The 19226-nt window shown below is 31.3% G+C and overlaps 1 long non-coding RNA gene across 1 annotated transcript; it reads left to right on the top strand.

Moving 5' to 3' along the window:
• Positions 1-11816: 11816 nt before the first annotated feature.
• On the top strand, positions 11817-14724 carry LOC107648636 (uncharacterized). The gene is made up of 4 exons (XR_015886132.1): positions 11817-11964; positions 12057-12110; positions 12187-12343; positions 14484-14724. It is a non-coding gene; the product is annotated as an uncharacterized LOC107648636 (long non-coding RNA).
• Positions 14725-19226: the final 4502 nt, after the last annotated feature.

A 19226-nucleotide genomic window follows, 5' to 3' on the forward strand; every position in this document is an offset into this window, starting at 1 on the left:
AGTCAAAGCCATTAATAAAATTTCGATAAGTTTGATAAAGAAGCATATAGGGAGGCAGTCTCAAAATTGGCACACTACACTAAGTCAAGTGTTATGGGCTTACAGGTGTTCTCCAAGAGAATCAATGAAATTGACACCTTATGAGTTAGTGTATGGCCATAAAGTTGTTTTGCCTCTTGAAATAAACTTGCAAAACATAAGGGTGGCAAGGCAAGATAATTTGCCAGTTAAACAATATTAGTCGAGTATGATTGATGAATTAGATGAGTTAGACCAAGTTTGACTCGTGGCGCTAGACAGAATGATAAAGCAAAAAGAGATGATATCTAAGTTATACAATCAAAAAGTGAAAGGTAAAAAATTTACAATTGGTGGCTTAGTATTGAAATTAGTACTTCTGACTGAGCAAGTCAAAGGCAAATGGTCTCCTTTATGGGAAGGACCCTTTAAAATTGAAAAGTTTTCGATGGCAATCCATATGGAATAAGAGATATAAATAGTAGCCGAACCATGCATGTAAATGGTAAGTATCTCAAAAAGTACCATTGTCACTAAAACAAAGTAAGTCGAAAACACTAAACAAAATAAATGCAAAAGAGAGCTAGAGTAAGCTCCTAAACTTGAGTTTTAGATCCTCTTGACGTTGGTTCAGGCTTGAGGACTCTTGCGTTGCTTCTTGGGCACTGGTTGCTCGAGTGACCACTTCGACAAAAGTACCTCGACTTGAAATTTTGGAAACATAAGCCTTTTCAATCATTTGCAGTCGAAGAGAGAGAACAGCATTGGTGGATGCAACTTTGTTTTTTTCCTGATTTTAGATTAATCAAGTCTTTCTCTAAGGCTGCAATCTTCGACACCATGTGTTGTTCCTTTGCCCGACCCCCGACAAAACCTCAGTGACTTGAGACTTAGCCGTGTCATATTTTTCAACTGAGTATCACAGCCGACTAAAGTCTCAAGTAACTTATTCAGTTCTTGGTCAGCATCGTGAATTTTAGAAAAGTGGGAGGAGACATCCTCAATAAATGAGCCAAGAGCTGAATGCATGTCGGAGGAAATACGTTGATTGAGAAAGGAAAGCGCATCAATAAGTTGAGCCTTTAGGACAGTATTTGTCATCAATATCTTCGATGGAATGGTTTGAGCAATAAAGAACAATATTAATTCTATCGACAACTTGAGGATCTGGATTCATGGGCACAAGGGAAGTAACTTCTTCTATAACCTCTTTTTCTTTGGTAGATGGTGCCTGAGTCGACTTCTCAACTTGAGGGATAACAGTACTCAACTCTGGACCAGAAGACAATGCCATAGTTCCTTCAAAGAAATAAACCTGTCGAGCTTCAGACAGGATATTTTCTAGGTCAAAGTTGATGTTATTGAAATTCAAATCTCCAGCTTATGGAGAAAGTACGTTAAATGGTGGTTCCGTATCTTGATCGACAAATTTCTGTGTCAACAGTTTGATGAATTTCTGTGTCGAATGTCCAAAAACAATAGTGACAGTTGCAGTAGTCAACCCTAATCCATATGCATGCCTAGATTCTTGGTGAGTTTCAGCATCACTAGGAAGAGGCATATAGAGAATCTAAAAAAGGCAAAAATATAAGGATCAGTCGAATGGAACTTAGCATTGAAAATCTAAACAAAAGTAGTACCAGTGGAGAAAAGGTCGAAATATGAGATGCTATTTTTGATGATGGATTCTGAGTCCGAGTTGAAATAGGAGTAGACGAACTAATAGTTTGAGTAGTCTGAATAGGCTGAAGAAATTCTGTTTCAGCATAAACTGACTGATCTACTTCTTGATCAGAGGGATTATCAATATTACCAACTCAAGAGGAAGTCCCTTTCTGGGATTGCTTCGACTACAGTATATTAGAAAAAATAAAAATTGCAAGTATAAGGTGAAATTTCTGAGTTGCGACAGACATCATTAAGTATATACCTTTGAGGTTGTAGGTCAAACTTCTTGGTGCTTTGGTGTTTCAGCTCTCGTCAGAATATCAGTAGGACCACGCTTCTTTGAGGCAAGGCTTGCACTACTCGACCTTCCTCTGCTTTGACCTCTTCCTTATTTGGTCTTTTTTTTAGATGTTGCGTCCTCATCAGTATCCCAGTTTTTCTCAACTAGTTGTGGGTCAGCAGCAACTTGAGTGATCGGTGTCTGTTGAGTAATTGGAAAAATTAAAAGGTAAGGTGGGTCGAGTATCAAAATCATACCTAAAGAAGTACTAAGTACTTGAAAAGAAATTAAATATTTCTTTTATATACTCACCTTTAACTTTCTTCGACGCTATCTGCACAATAGGAAAAACTAGAATCAAGAGGACTTAATCGATAGATGTGCAATGAGCAAAACAAATACTTAGACCACCATTCATGAAAGTCAGAAATCGACAAGAAACAACGATTGATATTCAGATACTGGTATTGAGTTGACATTCTTTGGTGGTTCATCTCTAACATCTTATCGAATTCTTTTGTCTCTGACACCTCATAGTGAATCATTTGAGTCTTAGGGTCGAGAGACAGAGGAGAAGGTATGGCTTGGGCCAAGCCAAACTGTCGGGCTATGTACTGAAGGAAATAAATGACTAATTTCTTTTTAAGAGCCCAGGTCGATTCATGAGGTAATCCGAAAGGAGAATTTAAGGAGTGCTCTATTCAAGAATGACTCATTAAATCCTAGGAAACATTGCGCATTTCCAGAAAAGCGCGCGTCATTTTTAAATGATGTGTAACTGTCCTTTCAAATTTTGAATATTTGAAAAGCTTACATGTGCTCAGTACGAGGAATATTAAAACTTATATTTTTGAACAAAATAACAAATTTTAAAGGGGCAATTTGTTAGTACAAAAAATAGATTTTTTTCGACAAGAGGGCATTTCGACTGCCAATGGTTTCGACTACAGAAAAAGTGTTTCGACTATAGAAACAAAGACAGGTAGGCTTAATTCGAAGAAAGATGGTACAAAGAACATCAAAGTCGAAAGGTAGTTATTTTCCTTTCTTAAGCATCAAGGCTTGCTATTCAACCTTCAGGCTGGGTGGAGAACATGGGTGCGAAATTTAAGGGGCAAGTTGAAGAAATATGGAACTTGAAGACCAAGGAAGATGTGGGTGTCAAAACTTGGGAGACAAGATTCTTCATAGTCAAGTCATGGTTGAGAAAAAGGAGGAAGCAAAATAGTGGATAACATGCTCCATGGCAAGTACATCTCAATGGTCTATAAATAGTAGAAATTCAGAAGAGTTATAGCACTTCTTCAAAAAATACTAGATCATCACAGATAAGTCTCTGCCAAAATTTTCAGTCCCAACGACGCAACGGGAAATCATGGAGCACCACTGCATGTGAGTGCCAGTCCACTTTTATATGTTTCCCTTTTATTTTCTTTTTTCTGTTTCTTTTCATTATTTGCTTTATGCATTTTTATTTTTATTTCTGTTCTTCAAGCATGTTTACTTTCTTTTCGTTTCAATTTGAAAGTTTCATTTGTTTTATTGTAATTCTTTATTATTTGTCACAATTCAAGTATTTCATACATTTCAACACAAACGTTAAGTAATTTTCTGGTCAAATCCACTCTTTTTGAGAGAAGTCGTATCTGCTTCTCGATACCTGAGATCTTAATATAAGTTTGATTCGATATCCTTCGAAAAATTCGGTCGAGGTTATCAAAAAATAAAGTGAAATATTAATTAATTTAAAAATTAAGATATAAATTTAATTATTATGTAAAATTTAAAAGATTAATTTGATTATTATCAATACGGACAGTGTTGACAAGTGATTTCGATTTGAAATGTGAGTATGCAACGACCCTACCATGTTAGCCCTTCGCCATCAACTTTCGTGATTCGTAATTGACCAACATTAAAGCACAACACATTAAGGCATTATTATACCACTGATTAAAAAAGTAAAAATTAAAAAAAAAAAAAAAAAAAACTCGCTTACACAAAATTCTTATAAATGTATATGACATTAATTATTATTACATTATAGTCTCATACTCTTATTTTGTTTAATGAACTGTGCCAAAAATAATCAATATTTCATTTTCTTACGGTATACAATAATTAAGTATTAAAACAAATGCACAATCATCGAGCATAGAGTAGTACAATAAAATTAACCATACAATTACCTCAAATATACAAAGCAGCTGAATATCAGTTTGAGCATTTATTAGCATTTGGCGAATATACACCTGCCACCACTCTGTGTCGGTGCACTGCGCGCGGACACTATCACAAATATCACTGCTAAATTCATAAAATAATATATTTATTTACGACACAGAAATAGTAATTATTTAATTATCTTGTATGACATTAATCTGCAATTTTTTAAATAAATAAAATATATTTTATTTACCAAAATATATAATTATAACATTTTTACCAAATTTATGATATTTTTTATCTCACGAAATAAGAGTACCTGTTTTTTGTTTATATGATAAACGAGATAAAACATAAAATATTAGACATATTTATTTTGTTTATAGTGTTAATAAGATATGTGCACTCTTATTTCGTTTACACTGTAAATGAGATATGTAAAAAATTATTACGATTACAGTATAAACGAAATATGACATTACGATAAATTTTTAACTATTATAAAAAAATGTCCAACCCTCTATATTCTTTACAAACATCACACTTCTTTTTCTCTTCCATTTTTTTCTTAAAAATAAACCAAAATTATCTAATAATAGTAGATATATGATTGTAAATATGTATCTCAATTTCTCACATTATCAATATATTAAAGTTTATTTCTTTAGTTCTTGAAATATTTATGATCCTAACAAACCCGCCACCTAAAAAAATTATGTACTTGACAATATATTATACATTATTATATATTGAAAATTATATATTTTTGACATAATTTTTACACAATTATTTTTAAAAAATACTAAAAGATTATTAATTTATTATTTTTGGCCATTAATTATTTATCAATATTTAAAAATATGGACTAAAATATATTGTTAGATTATTAGACTAAAAATATTAAATTAATAACTAAAAATAATAGCCAAAATTAATATTTTCAAATAATTCTTCAGCATTTTTCTTAGTTTTAAAAATGATTGTAAATAAATAATTAAAATATTTTAAAATAAGCTAATATGTTGAATAATAAGATATTACTTCATGCCTCAAAAAAATCTGGGGATATTATTTTATATATAGTTATTTTAGAAGAATTTTTCTTGTGATTCACCCAAAAAATGTGTCTTTCTTAATTCTATGCCCTTTTTGAATATTTTGACATGAGTGATGAGTTTCAATTGTATAGTAAGTTATAGTTTTCAGTTTCTCATAAATAATCATGAATACTTTTATACTACTTAACAATATATTCGGAATGAAAATTTAAGAATGACTATATTTTCTTGGAGAAAAAGAGCAATAAAAATGTATTATTTTAAAAAAAATTACATTTATTTTAAGCTTTAGCTGTGACTCATGAAAATTGAAGATAATAATGTCATAATTTTTTGGTTTTTTATTTAAATAAAATAAAGAGATATCAATATTACCTAATTTCTCTAAACCAATTTTCAAACATGAACTCCCTATTTTTAATAATATATAAATCGTTTTAGGGTTGTGTATTTTGAATTATATGTTAACCGTTACACCCTAGAATGATTTATGCTTTAAAGTGTTTTAAAAAAATACACATAAAGCGTCTTAGGATATTGAGTTTTTAAAATCAACGTAAATCGTCTCAGAATGTGATGATTTACAAGTTTTATATCTAAAACAAATTAAAATAGGACAATTTATGTGCAAAAACTAACCCTCACTAACCTCGAACATTTTATGTACAATTTTCAAATACACAATAGAGTGTGACGATTTACATTAATAACGATAATAAATTTTTTAATAATTCAACAATTATTTTCTTCTATTTTTATAATAAATTAAAGTTAGAATTAGAAAATAAACATACAACATTCCAAAAAAATATAGTTTTATTTAAATAAGAATTTAATCACTCATAACATATATTTTTAATAACCAATAAATAAAGGTATTTTTAAAAAAATTGCATTGTAAATATATTAATTAAAATTTGACATATAAATTATAAAAGATAATAGATATATAAAAATAATTACAAAAAATGAAACGAAAAATATTACATTAAAAAATAATAATCTAACAATATATAGTAACAGAAATTACTACAAAATAATTTATAAAATAACTGCAAAGAAGGAAAAAATTATTTTTCCCAACAAAATATAATAAGTTTAACTATTTTAGAAAAATAACATTAGATGAATATTTTCAAGAGGTATGAATTTATCTTTTTACACATATCATCATCATTATTATCATCATTATTTAAATAGGAACAATAATTATTCAAAAAATACCGTCTATTTTTTAAATGATATTTTCTTTTTTAAAGTGTACACAATTTTATTTCTAAAACGTAGTTGAAATTATTTTAAAATATTTTCATAAACATTAAATATAACTTATACTATTAAAACAGATCTTCATTTATCCAACAAAGGATTCTATTGAATAATCCACTTACCAAAATATATTTTTTAAAACAATTTTTTTATAAACAATATTAGATGTAGAGTTCTAATGGTCATCATTTTTATTAGATAATAATATCTTTAATTTTAATTTTGTCATTCTAGATTTGAAAGTATTTAAATGTTGCATATAAATTACTCTAAACTAATAAAGATTAGCGTTTGCACATAAATTATCATATTCTAATGTATTATAGGTGTAAAACGTGTAAATTGTAACAGCCCAGACCACCCGCTAGCACGATATTGTCCGCTTTGGCACACAAGGCCTCACGGTTTTGCCTTTGACGATAGGGATGCTAGCCGAAGCCCCCCACACTCACTCGTCAAAACGCGTCATGCTAGGGAGAGGTATCCACACCCTTATAAGGCATGCTTCGTTCCCCTCTCCAACCGATGTGGGCCTTACAATCCACCCCCCTAAGGGAGCACAGCGCCCTCGCTGGCACATCGATCCGGGTTCTGGCTCTGATACCATCTGTAACAGCCCAGACCACCCGCTAGCACGATATTGTCCGCTTTGGCACACAAGGCCTCACGGTTTTGCCTTTGACAATAGGGATGCTAGCCGAAGCCCCCCACACTCACTCGTCAAAACGCGTCATGCTAGGGAGAGGTATCCACACCCTTATAAGGCATGCTTCGTTCCCCTCTCCAACCGATGTGGGCCTTACAATCCACCCCCCTAAGGGAGTCCAGCGCCCTCGCTGGCACATCGATCCGGGTTCTGGCTCTGATACCATAATGTAACACCCTAACTTTTAGCACGTCATGATCGTACCAAAAGTAAGGCGTTACGGACCTGATTTCCTTTATTATAAATTTACTATTGAGCCTTTACGTTGATATCGCGTTTCTGTTTTTAAGAAAATTTCAGAAAATTGATTTTAGTAATTAAATTCACATAAAAAAAGATCTTCAAACAATAATAATCACATAATTACTAATAATAATTGATGTTATACGATTAAATTCAATGTAAAACTCAAATACAATACCTGTCCCTCTGGATAAAATAAAAACCCTGAAGCAACAAGGGCGATGGAACTCTATAAAAAAAAATAGGAATCACAAATAAATCTACAATCGTCTGCAGCTTCTTACCGAATCTCCGAACCTGTGTCACTGAAAGGGTGGAAGATTTTGGGGTGAGAACAAACCACACGTTCTCAGTAGGGAATGGGAATGCCGTAAAAGTAATGAATTTAATGCAAATAATTAACTTACTTAGCAAAACTATTTTGTTAAACCTTTGGAAATACTTTTATTTCTACTTTAGATAAATAATTACTTTTCTTTAAATTTCTAAACTCAAAACAAATTTTAAATATAAAAGTAGTCACATTTTCTGTCTCTCAGCCATATAGTTAATCCTCAGTTAAACGTCAACTCGTAATCACTTTAATACACTCACAAACAAGTAGTGCAAGCAAGAGATTCAATTCAATATACAAGCAAGTCACAACAAGACAAACAGTACAAACACAAGGTAATAAGACAAGCAAGCTCAATCAACTGCAAATGTGCAAACAACATGATGCATGTCTATCCCTAACGCAGGCCATGAGCTCATGTGTCGGTTGCCTACCCGCTCCCGACATTACCCAGGCACAAGTCCCAGGTATGGCTTTTCAGATGCATACAGTGTGCTTATAAGTCGTACGGCCAGGCCGCATACAGTGTGACCTTAAGTCGTACGGCCAGGCCGCATACAGTGTGACTTTCCAAATCAATAAGCGTACATCTGAAAAACAGTTCTCAGTGTGTGGGCGTCCCCACTTTACATTTGGCACTAAGGCCCAAACAATATCACATCTGCTCTCCTGTGGCAGACATTTCATTAATTAATATATTCTTTAAATCCTTGTTCTTTGCTCTCTTGTGGCAGAGATTCCTTTTCTTAATAAACCAAGCTCAAATCTTTACTTAAAACAAAATCTCTCCTTAAAAGATTGGGTTTAAAACATTATATTTTTCTTAATAAATCAAACTTTAAAATAGAATAAATCTTTTCTTAACTAAATATATTTTAAATAATTTAATTTTCCAGAACCAAATCTTTTAAAATAATTTTTTAAATAAAACCTCAGATTTAATAAAATTTCGGCAGCACTTCTCCTAAACTTGGGATTAGCCACCCTTTTTCGGGTCCCAACTGAACCATTTTCAACCTCTTTTCAATCAAGAAATCAAATACATATTCAATCAATCCACAGCCCACAATTCAACATCCATATAGCCAATCAACTAATCACAACAATTAAAACTATTTGCAATTACTCAATAAACACTATGGGCATTCTTAAATTAAAATCGTTTAAGTTAAACCCCCTACCTTCGTATGAAATCAAAATTATCGAAAGCTCCGGAGAAGCTTTCTGACCGAGCTGCTGAAGGAGAAAGCGTCAGAAATCGTCTGTGCTTCCTAGAACTCCAGTTGGCCGAACTCAAGAGGAAGGGAAGCTATGTTACCGTCAACTTCCACCGAACAAAAATAACGTCAACGCGTAGAGGAGGAAGATACGAACACTTTTACCGGATTAGATTTTTCTTTGGAGTTACGGATTTTAAGAAATTGAGACCGGAAACTCGAAGGTTTCACGGTTCTCCTCAGCCACACTCTCGGTCTCTCTCGGTCTGTTTCTTTATTATAAATTTACTATTGAGCCTTTACGTCGATATTGCGTTTCCGTTTTTAAGAAAATTTCAGAAAATAGATTTTAGTAATTAATCTCACATAAAAAAAATCTTCAAATAATAATAATCACATAATTATTAATAATAATAGATGCTATACAATTAAATTCAATGTAAAACTCAAATACAATACCTATCCCTCTGGATAAAATAAAAACCCTGAAGCAACAAGGACGAGGGAACTCTATAAAAACAACAGGAATCACAAGTAAATTTACTAATCGTCTGCAGCTTCTTACTGAATCTCCGAACCTGTGTCACTGAAAGGGTGGAAGATTTTGGGGTGAGAACAAACCACACGTTCTCAGTAGGGAATGGGAATGTCGTAAAAGTAATGAATTTAATGCAAATAATTAACTTACTTAGTAAAACTATTTTGTTAACCCTTTGGAAATACTTTTACTGCTACTTTAGATAAATAATTACTTTTCTTTAAATTTCTAAACTCAAAACAAATTTTAAATATAAAACTAGTCACATTTTCTGTCTCTCAGCCACATAGTTAATCCTCAGTCAAATGTCAACTCGTAATCACTTTAATACACTCACAAACAAATAGTACAAGCAAGAGATTCAATTCAATGTACAAGCAAGTCACAACAAGACAAACAATACAATCACAAAGTAATAAAACAAGCAAGTGCAATCAAATGCAAATGTGCAAACAACATGATGCATGTCTATCCCTAACGCAGGCCATGAGCTCATGTGTCGGTTGCCTACCCGCTCCCGACATTACCCGGACACAAGTCCCAGATATGGCTTTCCAGATGCATCAGTGTGCTTATAAGTCGTACGGCTAGGCTGCATCAGTGTGACTTTCCAAATCAATAAGCGTACATCTGAAAAACAGTTCTCAGTGTGTGGGCGTCCCTACTTTACATTTGGCACTAAGGCCCAAACAATGTCACATCTGCTCTCCTGTGGCAGACGCTTTATTAATTAATATATTCCTTTAATCTTTGTTTTCTGCTCTCCTGTGGCAGAGATTCCTTTTCCTAAAAAAACCAAGCTCAAAACAACACTTAGAACAAAACCTTTCCTTACAAAATTGGATTTAAAACATTATGCTTTTCTTAATAAATCTAGTTTAAAAATAGAATACACCTTTTCCCAACTAAATAAATCTCAAATAATTTAATTTTCCAAAACCAAATCTTTTAAAATAACTTTTCAAATAAAACCTCAGATTTTTATAAAATTTCGGCAGCACTTCCCCTAAAACTCGGGGTTAGCCACCCTTTTTCGGGTCCCAACTGAACCATTTTCAACCTCTTTTCAATCGAGAAATCAAGTACATATTCATCAAACTCAGTCACAAACACAACTCAAACTCATCATTCAGTCATTTCAAACAATCATAAATTATTTACAAATACCCACTAGACTTCCATGGCATTCATAGTTTAAAAACAGTTAATTTCAAAACAAAATTCCCTACCTCTGTATGAAATCAAAATCAACAAAAGTTTCGGAAGAGCTTTTTGACCGAGCTGATGAAGAAGAAAACGCCAGAAATTATTTATGCCTTCTAGAACTCCAGTTGGCCGAATTTAAAGGGAAGATGAGCTACGTTACCATCAGCTTCCACCAAACAAAAATGACGCCAATACGTAGAGGAAGAGGATACAAACACTTTTATCGAATTAGATTTTTTATTGGAGTTACAAATCGCAAGAAATCGAAGTCAGAAATTCAGGTTCCATGGTTTCTCAATCTCTTTCTCTCACGGCCTTTCTTTCATTTTTTTATGGCTTCGGTTATGAATGAGAAGAAATGAAGAAGATTAAGGATAATAGTGATTTGTGGTGGTTAAGGTAGCGTTAGGTGTCAAGGTTGGATATATACATATTGCATTAAAGCCACGTTTCATGATTAAGGGAATGGATATATGTATTAAAGGGTTACAAGCCACGTTCCCCTATAATGATGATAATGAATTATTATAAGTGAATAGATATATATATGTTATGTATATGTAACAAATCTTTCTTTGTTTCTTATATAGATATATAATAAATATATATAGTGGCTTATATGTATAATAATATCCTTCGGCCATTTTTTTCTTTTTGAACAATAATAATAATAATAGTAATAATAATGATAATAATAATAATAATAACTAAATTAAATTTTATTTTATTAAATTAATTTTCAAAAATTTGGGGTCTTACTCTGAATATGTCAAAGGACTACCCACACCTCTTTCCAGATAATTAAATCTGAATTTTGAGGGCAAAATTCCTAATTTGGTGGGTAGAATGTAAATCCCGCTAAAATCGAAAAATAATTAGTCAATAAATCGAATTTTAAATAGGAAAATTAAAAATACAAAACTAGTATCAAAATAGAATAGAGCTCGTCAAAACGAGAATTTTGATACCAATTTCGAAAATTTGGCCCAAAATCGGACCAGAAGGACCGAACCGGTTGAACTGGGGCACAAACCGAGCCCGTGGGTCCAACCGGACCCATAATATAAAGGAAACAGCAGCCTTCTTCTTCCTCATTAGTTGCTGCAACGCCAAAACAGAATTGGAGGAAAGGGAGAGAAGCTCTCAAACCCTAACCCTTTGATCCACCATAACTCCTCCGTCTGGGCTCCGATCGCCGCACTATTCGCGGCCACACGCTCAGCGCGTCGAGCTCTACCTTTCTATCCGAACAATTTCATTGGTAAGCCTCCTATTAAGTTCAGAATCCCTATCCCTCTTTCTTTGGTAAACTTGGAAACCTATGGTGAATCTTGTCCAATTTCTATGTTCTAGGTTCAAGTTAGCTTCCGAAATTTGTGGGCTCAAGCTATTGAGCATATGGGTATGGTAAGAACATCCTAACCCTAGCTCAATCTTGTTTTGGTAATAGAAAACTGAATTGGAACATATATATGTGTATTAGGTGTAGTTTAAGAGGGTGTTTATGCATTGGACTTGAATTTGGATTACTTGGAGCTATGTTGGTGACAAGGCTTACTTTGGGGCTATTTGATTGAGCTTGGAGGGGCTGTGATTTTGAGTTGTGAGGCTGCCTTGGGTGAACTAAGTGATCGGCCAAGGTATGGTTCAAGTTTCGCACGTTTAATATTTACGGTGTTGTGAAAACTTAGGTTAGAGGAACCATAGGATAAGTTGAATTGTTTATTCTATTTAATGATTAGCCTTGTAATGTTGTTGGAATAGATTTGTTGGTGGCTATATATATTAGAATTATGAGGTGTGAAAGTTATTAATGGTGTGCTCTTATATTTATTTATGATGGATTAGGATTGGTGTTTGTTAATAAGGGTGTAGAGTTGTGTTGTGGTGGTATTGCATTTGCTGTAACTAATTATGTAATGATCGGAATTGCATGAGACCAAGTCTGGGCTAAACTTGGGAATATAAGGAACTAAACTAGAAAATTTGGGACCTTTTTGTTAAATATACAATTTATGACAAATTTTTAAAGTTAGGTTGTTAAATCTGTCCTGCAGCAGAAAAGGTTAAACAGGACAGCAACTTGTTTGTCTTGCTGCGATATCTACGAGTTGAGTTTTGGAGTGAAACTAATTTTGTTATAAAATTTGATTAACTTGCTTTATTGCTCTAAAACTACAGAATTTTAAGAGTTGAGGATTGGGAGTTGTGAATTTTTGAATATTGGTGGTCAAAACTGAAAAGAAACAGATTTCAGCAAGCTATGCATCAACTTCCAATACTTGTAACTCTTAGAATTGAATAGCAATTGGATTGCAACCAAGACACAGTTGTTTCTGGATGAGCTAGGAGTTTCCAAATCAAAATTTAGCTTAATTGGAGTTTTGTAATAAAAGTTATTCAAATTGAAAGGTACTAAGCTTGTTGGTTTCAAAAACAGATTTTGACTCATTTTTACTTAACTTCCAGGTAATGTAACTTCTTTATTAAAAATGATATTAACTCAGAACCAATTGAGAAAGAAACCTGGATGAGTGAAGTATAACTAAATTAATTTTTAAAGTCATTGGATTTAACTGGAATTTTATATTGAATTTTGAATATCACATGCTGTTGCTGTTTTTCTGGTTTCATGCACTGCAGAACAGTCACTGTTTTTCCTTTATTCCTAAGGCTAGAAAAATCCGAAAATTATGATTTTTGATTTGTTAGAAAGCTTATTTCAAGATGAACGCCTGGACATAAAGTTTGCGCAATTCCGAGTTCATTTTTTATATTAAAAACAGAAAAGGAAATAGAGTGTCGAGGATGTCTTAGTGATAGTCATGGGTTCGAGAAGTTAAAGTTTAACCTTCGTGTGATGTGACTGATTTAATGTTAGAGTTGGGTTGATTTTAAGATTATTTGATAATAAGAAGGTTGAGAAGAGTTTGATAAATAGTTTGGTCAGGACGCAGAAAGGATAATTAAGATGAATTATAAGGGAATGATGATGAAAAATGTGAAAGGGAGGTTGTTTATAAAAGGAGTTAACATGCCATGGCTTGATGAATGATTAAATAATGATTATGATTATGAAATGGCTTATGAATGATGATATCTGAGATACGAGTTTCCCTGGGTAAAAACCGTGGCTCGCCACCACGTGTTCCAGGTTGATTCTCGATACTCTGTTAACCCTACGTCGTAAGGGTGACCGGGCACGTATAAATTCCCGGGTATGGATAACCCCCATTGAGTGATTTATATGATGATTGAATGTAAACTCTATGCATAGACTCTTGGGGATGCGCGACGGGGGACAGTCTAAGGTTTTCGGACTTGTCGGGTTGGCTGGATAACCGACAGATGGGCCCCATCAGCCATATGACAGGCATGCATCATATGCATTTGTTTGTTTTGATTGCTATGCATTTCCTGGGTTTGCCTAATTGATATATATCACCTGCTATCTGTTATACTTGCTATTTGTACTATCTGCTCATTACTTGTGCGTGACCTTGTTTGGTTGCTTGTTTCTGTTGCATTGTGAATGATGGAGGGATGGAGGAAAAGGAGAAATGGTTTGGTGTTAGATTAGGATTGAAATTGAGTAAGTTAGGTAGATTTAGAATACCTACCCCTGTTATAGCTTCCGTTTAGTAATTAAGTTGGATAATTGTATAACGGAGTTCTAGGAATGCCTATGGCATTCTCAGGACCGTATTTCTTATGCGCGTGGCACTTTTACCATGCTGAGAACCTCTGGTTCTCATTCCATATTGTATTGTTGTTTTTCAGATGCAGGTCGAGAGGCTCCTCGCTAGGCGTCTGGATCCTGGAAAGCGAAGTAGTCCTTGGGTGTATTTTGGTTTTCTATTTGTATATATGTATATATGTATTTAGCTTACTCTCCAAGTAACTTATGTATGCTGCTCCTCTTAGAGGTTGAGGGAGGGATAGGAGTTTATTTTGGTATTTTGGTATATTTTGGGGATACCTATGTATGTTCATATGTATATATATATATATATATCCTCTGGCCAGCCTTAGCTTCGCAGGCTAAGTCAGGGGCTAGTTATGCTGTTTCTTTGGCTTTCCTTTATTCTTTTGCTTAACTTTATCATGTTCCTATTAGGTTTCTTAGCACGCAAGTAATCCTTTCCTAAGCGTTGCGCTTTTTGTTTTGCGATTTTGTTTTACCCGTTTTTCAAGGCTCCTAGTTAAGTATCTTTTCTCTATTATTATATATATATTACTATTCTTAGAGGTCGTAATACTTTACTAACTCAGTCTTATGACTTAAGCATAAGATTAAGTATGGTAGGGTGTTACATAAAAAATAATATTAAAATTAATAATATTAAAAAATAAAAAAATTAATATTATGAAAAAAATAACAACAATTTATATAAGAACTAATTTGATAAATTTTTAAAATTTTAAAAATAAATACAACTTATATGAGTACTTTCAGAGAATAATTTGACTCTAAATAAATTTATAATATGCCAAATGATATGTAGTATGCTATGTGTTACTAATCTGACACAACAACCAATTATCTTATGATACCTGGTATTAACATTGGACATCATTATGCTATGTGACACTTAATAAGACACATCCTTATCTAACTGACAGAAAAACTAATTTAACTTACGAGTTATTTTTCAGAGACTAATATAACTAATTTAATGTTTAGGAGAACATTTAAAAAATGAGTGATTTTTTGAAAATAAATTTGACTATTAACTTAAAAAATCTTATTAAGTTCAATAATAATGTATCCAAAGAAAAATTAATTTCAAAGATTAATTTATTATAAATCTAAATTTTATTTAAAATTTTATTATTTATTAATAAATTATTATATAAATAAAATAAAATTCAACCATACTTATTTAAAATAATTGATTAACTAATAACTTAATTAATCCAAATTGATCAGTTCGAGAATTAGATTATGTTGCTTAGTTTCACACTACTATTGATAAATTGATGTCAATTAGTATATTAATTATTATCCGTTTATCACGACAATTCATACTTAATTATTATCCGTTTAGTTACATTACATTTTCTAAATAAAATAAATTTATAAAAATATTAGATAAATAATTTTTTTAACTATATCCAATCAAATCAAATTACGTATGTGTGTTTTATGTTTTTGTTTTTTATTTTTGTTCTTTTTCTTTCTCAGCTCCTCCTTTTATTATTATTATTATTATTATTATTATTATTATTATTATTATTATTATTATTATTATCTTCCTTTTTTTCTATTTTTTAATTTTTTTATTTGATTTTTTTTATATTTCTTTCTCTTTCTCTATCTTTATCACCATCATAATCACTATCATTATTATTTTTTTTTTCTTAATTTAATATCATATAATTAATAATAACAAAAATAACATAAAAATTTATTAAAGATGATATATAAATTTTTAATAAATAACATAATAAATCTTTAAAAAATTTAGTATTAAAATTAAAAAATTTTTTATGTCATAGTTAAAAAATTTTGGTGTTATTTTTTTAGTAAATTGTATATAATTCAAAATTTTCTTTTCTCTTCCTTCTTCTCCTCTTCTTCTTTTACATTTTCATAATTCTTATTTCACTCTTTTAATAAAAACATGTGTCACGGTTAAGACATTTTTTCTTCTTATTTTATATTTTCGTAATTTTTCTTGTTTTCACTTTCTTAACAAAAACCTATGTTACGCTTAAAAAATTTTGATGTGAAAATTAAGAAACTTCCTATGTCACGGTTAAAAAATTTTATTACTATTTTTCTAATAAATTCTACATAAAACAAGACTTTTTTTTTTCTCCTCTTCCTTTTGTTCTTCTTCATCATCATCTACTTATTTCACATTCTTATAATTCCTCTTATTTCACCCGCTTACAAAAATTTGTGTCGCGATTGAGAAATTTTAGTATCAAAATTAAGAAATTTTTTGTGTCACATTTAAAAAATTACGATGCTATTTTTTTGATAAATTTTATAAATTCAAAACTTTTCTCTTCCTCTTTTTTTTTCATCATTATTTTCTTCTTCTTTTTTTTTATCTTCTTATTATTTTACTTTCTTATAATTCTTTTTGTTTCACCCTTTTAACATGAATATATAAAAACAAGAAAAATAGAAGAAAAAATTAAACAAAACAAAAAAAAATAAAAAATGCTGCAATAACCACCTGCAAAAGGATGGAAAAAAAAGTGCAACAACAATAATAACAATAAAAAAATGATGATGAGGAGAATGTGTAAAGAAGAGGAAAAAATGCAAAAAAAAAAGTGTGCAATTCATGCGCACGTTGCGAGTGATTTTGATGGGTTTGAGTCAACTTAGGTGGACTTATTTGATAAAAATAATTGGATATGTAGCAAAACCGATACATTTATGCTTATTTTCAGAAATAAGTAATGGTAATGCAATCATGTATGATGTTATCAACTAATTTTTGTTTAGTCTAAAATGTGGCCTAACTTTGATATATTAAACTGTGCTATGGGATAAACATCTCTCGAATAAATGAGCATTTGTATTCATAAAAGATGAAAACACTGACATATGTACCCATACTAGATCGAAACTAAACTTGTACCCACGCAAGATGCTTGCCGTGTGACAAAAGTACCCTACGTGGCACTCCAACCTTCCAAAAACAGGGTACTTTTATCACACATAAAGCATCTTGCGTGGGTACAAGTTTAGTTTCAATTTAGTGTGAATACATATGTAATCATTTTCATCTTTCATGGATACAAATAGTCATTTATTCAACATCTCTCTCCCATGAAGAAAAATAACCACGAACTTTTTCGCCACCACTTCAATCTGGGCTACGATGGCCCTTCTTTCCTCTGCTCTCTCCCTTTCAAGTTTTAACCTCCTCTTTTTTTTTCTTTTTTTACCATCCATCATCTTTTCTTTTTACAGTCTCATTCTTATTCTTTGTCAATTACATCTCTATTATGGTCATTTTTTTATTGTCTATACTTTTTTATTGTATATTTTTTTTCTTTCATCCGTCTTTTTCTTTCTCTATTTTTTTATTTTTTTAGTTGTTGTTTTTTTTTTTCTATTTTTCTTTCAGAGATTTAGATCTAACATCTGATAAAATGAATATGATTAAATAACTATCGCAAAAATATTGGATATGATTAATTTTAATAGGTGAAATATCATTGTTTATTTAAAAATATTATTATAAGCTCGTCAATTAGTGTTACATTTCCATAGTTATAAATGATAGTGCTGAGTACTTTGTGAGTAAATTAATCTCAGCTCTGTGAGTTTAAATTTTATTAAACTAAACTACTTTAAAGCTATGTAGTCAACCCAAAAAAAAAAAAAAACTTAAAGCTATCCTATTCAAACAATATGAGAAAATTAGTATTAGATACTTCCTAAAAGAATATTTTTCGTATCCATCTTATTACATAATATTAGTGATTAATAAATATTAACATGTATATTAAACTAAATTTTTTAAACTTAAATTTATACGATGATAATAAAAATGAAAATAATTAAGGTGGTAAATACTTTATTCTCTTAATGATTTTTGTTTAATATATATAAGAAGAGTGTTTCAAACAAGAAAAGTTGCAAATCAAATTTCTTCTATTTTTTTCATATATAATAAAAGTAGATAATTTAAATGAAAAGGAGTAAACCGATATTTAATACAAACATGAAGTTCATATTTATGATATATGGCTACCACTGATAGTATTGTTTTACTTTTAAGTTGACAAAAGAAATTGTAATAAAGCATTTAACGTTATTGAAGTTTCCATGTTTCATTGAATGGGTTCTAATAACTCGCACCAAGTTAGTATATTCATTCATTTTGTTTCATAAATCGTAATGAATTCAAAACTAAGACAATAAGATTTTACGTCTCTACCAAAAAAAAAAAAAAGTCTATAGTCGTTGCTAAAAATTGATTATAAATTTTTTTGTCACGATAAAAAACCATGATCATAAAAGATTTATAGTCATAATATTATGATTATAGACCCAAAATATTATAGCGCGTCAATTTCAACTAATGCTATGCATTACATTAATAGTCTCTTAAAACCTATTAATTCGGACCCATCTTTTAAAGCTTTCTATTAAATAAGTAGTATTATAATTTACTACAAGAGACACGAATAGTAGCGGTTTTTATAGAAATTTGCGTCAATTTTTAACTGCCGCAAAACAGTATATCAACAATTTCATAAATGTTGTGATTTAGGAGGAGGAAATTTGATTTGCGGCGGTTCTAATAAACCACTGGTACAATCGCAAAAAATCAAAATAACTGATTTTGCGGCGATTGCAAACCGCCGCTATTTGGTCAGTGGATTGTAAAAAAATTTGCGGCGATTTTAAAATCGCCGCAAATCTATGTAGGTTTTGAACCGTTGCAATTTCATACATGGGCTTACAAAAAACTGAATAATTACAATAGTTTAGGCCATTTTTCTTTACTATAACTTATTCTCTTTACAAAGTTTTGAACCACCGTATTAAAT

This window comes from Arachis ipaensis, chromosome B6 (assembly GCF_059453495.1).
Source record: "Arachis ipaensis isolate K30076 ecotype BB chromosome B6, ASM5945349v1, whole genome shotgun sequence".
In the NCBI taxonomy this organism is placed as follows: domain Eukaryota; kingdom Viridiplantae; phylum Streptophyta; class Magnoliopsida; order Fabales; family Fabaceae; genus Arachis; species Arachis ipaensis.